This window comes from Eschscholzia californica, unplaced genomic scaffold (genome assembly GCF_041429995.1).
Source record: "Eschscholzia californica isolate CP2 unplaced genomic scaffold, dmEscCali1.0.p SCAF_6, whole genome shotgun sequence".
Taxonomy (NCBI): Eukaryota; Viridiplantae; Streptophyta; class Magnoliopsida; order Ranunculales; family Papaveraceae; genus Eschscholzia; species Eschscholzia californica.
The window spans coordinates 27,973,915-27,978,475 of NW_028238483.1; positions in this window are offsets into that span (position 1 = coordinate 27,973,915).

A 4,561-nucleotide genomic window follows, 5' to 3' on the forward strand; every position below is an offset into this window, starting at 1 on the left:
GAAGATTGGATCATAAACATTTTTTTAACATTATTTTGGTCTATATACCCGCCGACCCTCTAATAAATCACCCATCCAACTCGTGTCGTCTGCTGCTTTCACATCTCTCCTCTTTCAAACCCTACTCTATTTTTCCTCTGGTTCTCTCGAAATACTAAGACATTATTGAAAGAAGGTTGATAACTAACACCAACTCTCCTCTACCATTTTTTTTTTAATATTTTTGGAATAGAAAATGAGTGTTTGAGTCGAAATAATTTCTATTAATAAGCAAAACAGGAAGTTACTATTTGAAATCACTAAGAGTATTAAGATTATTATGTGTATTTATAATTCATGTGCTTAGTAATATCACTAATTACAATCAGGTCATTTTGTAGTTTTTTAACTCACAATACCCTTATCCATTAAAAGTCACTTTCTCTCTCGAAACACATTAATTTTTAGAGTTCTTCTTCGAATCTTCTTTTTCTTCTTTGATCTTCTACTTTTTCTTCTTCAATCTTCTTCTTCTATATAATATTTGAAATTTCTAAGGAAATCCCATAATCATATGAAGTTATGGAACAAAGTTTTAACATTATATCTGAAGTTATGAAACGAAGCCTAAAATTAGACCCAAACTAATTATGGAACCCTAATACTATGGAAGATAAAGTATAGGATTTAATTTTCTCTTGTTGTTTGTCTGATTTTTATATGTATTTTCAATACAAATGACAAATCGGTGAAGAAACTGATTAAGAATAGATATACGAAGAAATTTTGCAAACCACGTTATGTTAATGAAGTTTGCATAATCTGCAGACTGAGTTTGCAAATTCTGTAAACCTAGATTGTGTTCTTCAAATCGAGTCCGCAAGACCTGCAAATCGAGTTTGGAATCTTTTCCTCTTTCTTCTTCTTCCTGATGTTATCTCCCTTCTCTTCTTTTCTTTTCTCCTTCTCTATGTTTCTCTTTTAACCGTCTCGGGTGAAGGCGCTATCCTTCGCCGGAGATTTGGAAAACCAGAACTTCATCTAGATCTAGGCAAGTATGCTTTTCCAGACCTTCTCCGACAAAAGGGAGCCCTTCGTTGGAGGGAGTTGATAGAGAGAGAGAGAGAGGGAGAGAAAAATGAAGAAAAAAGATGAAGTAAAAAACCTCATGAAGGTCGCCAATGGTTGGCCAGCAACCGCCTACCACCTCTCGGACATAAAAAAAAAAGTAACAAGTTAGGTTTGATTTATAGGAAAGGGTAATTGGCGAAACTAAAAAAATTAGTTGTTAAAGTTAACTGACAGTTTCAAGAAAGTGAACTCAATTTGAAATTTACGAAAAAAAGAGGACCAATAAAGAAGTTGGTCACAAACTAGGGGTGAAAAAATAAATAACCAAAAAACGGATAATGCAAAATTCCGAAGTACTTTAACAAATATTAACTAATAAAGATCGTCAAGGAAAAAATTCTTAACCAATAAAACTAAATTTTGAAATTCTAAAGTAAAATTTTAAACTAATAATGTTGGACTTTAAAGTTCTTACGAACTTTCAAGATCTAATAGAAATTCTGAACCAACATTTCATGTATATTACATGTATTGATTATCCATGTGGATCTCTGATATGAAATACTTCTACATTGTGAAATATTATCATTAAAGTCCTTACGAACTATCAAGATCTAATAGAAATTCTTAACCAATATTTCATGTATAATACATTTATTGATTATCCAAATACATATCTGATGTGAAATACTTCCACATAGTGAAATATCGTCACCCAGATATCTTGATCGAATGAAGGAGTGATTGTGATGCCTGCGATGGAGATGTAAAAAGAGAAACAGAGAACTGTAGAGAAAAAGGAGAGTTAGAGATAAAGGTGGTTTTCTCATTAAGTCAATTAATTTTACAAACTTAGGGTAAATCTGTACATAACTAAAATTTAGGTCGGTGTTACGGGGAAATAAAGAAATTTTCCGGGGTGTGAAGTTTTGGGTGGAAACAAGAAAAAATTAGAATTTCTTTTTACCCCAAACAACCAACTCCTTATACTTTTTCAGCTTCTTCTTCCTTTCACCTACCACCACCATCTGTGGCAACTTCCACCATCTCCGGCGAAGTCCACCATTTCCGGAGCTCTGGTTTCCAGACCAAACCAAATCTGATTTCGTCTGGTTTGAACAACCAGACGAGCTCCGGCGAAGGGGCTTCTCCCCTTCGCCAGAGATATTGAGAAGAAAGAGAGAACAAGAGAAGAGAGAAAAGAAAGAGAGAAGAAAGAGAGAAGAGAGGGAGAAGAGAGAGAAAGAGAAGAGAGAGAAACAAAAGACATAAGAGAGAGAAAGAAGATGATGAAGTTGCCGACAACATCCGGCCGACGATTTTTTTCCGGCGACATTAAAGGTGTGTTTGGTTTAATTTTTTTTGTTTTCCACCATCTTCCCCGGAAACTTTTTTGCTTTCCCCAAAACAGTGGCTAAAATTTAACAGTCATGCACTTACCTTACCTACAAGTGTAAAAAATTAGTATTTTTTTCTATCTGTGCACTTAATCCTATAACAGAGACAACCTTTCAGATGGACAGCTTTTTAATGTAATGGTTTTCATGATAAGATGCATAAAACCCGACAACAAATAGCCTAAAGCTCGACAACATCTACTTTATTTAGTGCCTAAATTTCATGTAATGGTTCTATATAACCTATTCAGTAAACCCAAAACAAACCTTAAGATCAGAAATCCATATTCAACCTCTCTCCAAACCAAACCCTAAATTAAAAAAATTCATCTCTCTGGAGGAATGATGTGTGCTTTAATTGAGGACGGTATAATACCAATTGCATCTAGACTCAAGCCATGGGAGCAGTAACAAAGATCCGAGATCTATCATCTGATTTTGTTTTACGTTTACCTGCAGATATGTAAATTGGATTTCACCATCAATATGGTTTCATTTTGTTGTCACTATCTAGGGTTTTATATTTATCATTTGTGATGTATGAGGAGAAAGGGTGAGAACACAGGAGAGAGAGAATGTGATGGTCCGTGTGGTCGACGGTAATAGTGGTCAGAGGTGTTATGAAGTGAACTGTGAAAATGAAGAAGATAGAGTGACTTCTTAGATATTAGGGTATTATTGTCATTTGGACATTTTTGAGATGTCGGACTATCATTTCATACTTGTTTTGATGTCAGAAATTAGTGGGTCTTTTTTTTTGTAATTTCAGACATAAAAAACCAGTCAAAATACAGATCTTACCAAACAAAAAAAACAAACATCATGACATCTGATTATTTTTATTTATTTTTTGACAAATCGACTACGATCTACGTTAGTCGTCACAAGGCACTGGTACATCATGAAGATGTGATAAGTACGATAACCGCCTAAATTAAACTATTAACGAAGGGGTCTAAAACCCGATAACATGAAAGAGGCTTAAAGCCCGACAAATTTTATATCTGAAAAACAAGCTGTACTTAAGTGTATAGTTAGTTAAAAAATAACTACAAAACTAGATCGCTAGCATCTACCTTGCTCACTACATCGTGTGGCAGCTCAATCACCCTATCATTTTGTTCAAGAACGTGCAACCTGGATGCCCATAACTTAGCGGTTGCCGTGTTGACCCCCACTAATTAGCACTGTGAAGGATTGCCCCCAAAATAGATACTTTTGTTACAAGTTAGTCCTTGTGTGTTTTACATTTGGTACCTCGGTTTTTAAGGTCCTAACTTTCCTTAGTCTAATGCTATTGTTCTCATAAAAAACATTTAGCTTGCTCCCTAAGCATCAGAAAAACCTAACTGTGAATAAGAAAAGGGAACAGACACAGCCTTGCCTTGTCAATCCTCCTCCTGCAGTCTTCCTCCTTGCTTCTAAAGTACCCTAATTTCTCTTTATCTTTCATGTCATGGTTGTTATGGGCTTGACTGTGGAAGCAGTCCAACAATGATGCACTAGAACAAGTCCGCAGAATGCTACGCGCTCTCCATGAGATACAGTGATGGAAATGGTTCCATCTAGGTCTTAGTTTTGTGAAGGTTAACCTTTTTGAACAATTCCATGAGTCAAAAAGGTGGTCATGGTCGGAGGTGGTGGTGAAGATGAAACAAAGATTAGGACGAGAGATAAACAACAAACATTTTGATTTTTAGGTCTTGGAACAGTGTAGTTTTTGCTTTAACTTATTCCTTTGAACTACTTAGATTCAAAATACTCTTTAAAGTTCTAATAGTAACGAAATTCTTGAACTTCAACTTCCTAGAACTTAAAAAAAGTTCAAGTCACCAGACCTATGAAGTTCTAGTAAAAAGTTTAACCAATAACAACCGAACGTGTCTTAGTTAAGTTCAAAACAATCATATAAAGCAATACTTACTTGTATATCTAGGTCAGTACATCCAAAATCAAGCTGATTCAGTGATCAAATCGGTCAAATGAGCGAGTAAGGAAAGAAAAACTTTTTGAAATCTGAATCCAGTCAAATTCATATATGCAATGGAAAAAAAAAGAGACACCACCTTTGAGTTTTGTTGGCCAAAAGAGAATATGAAAGAACAAACCAGAGA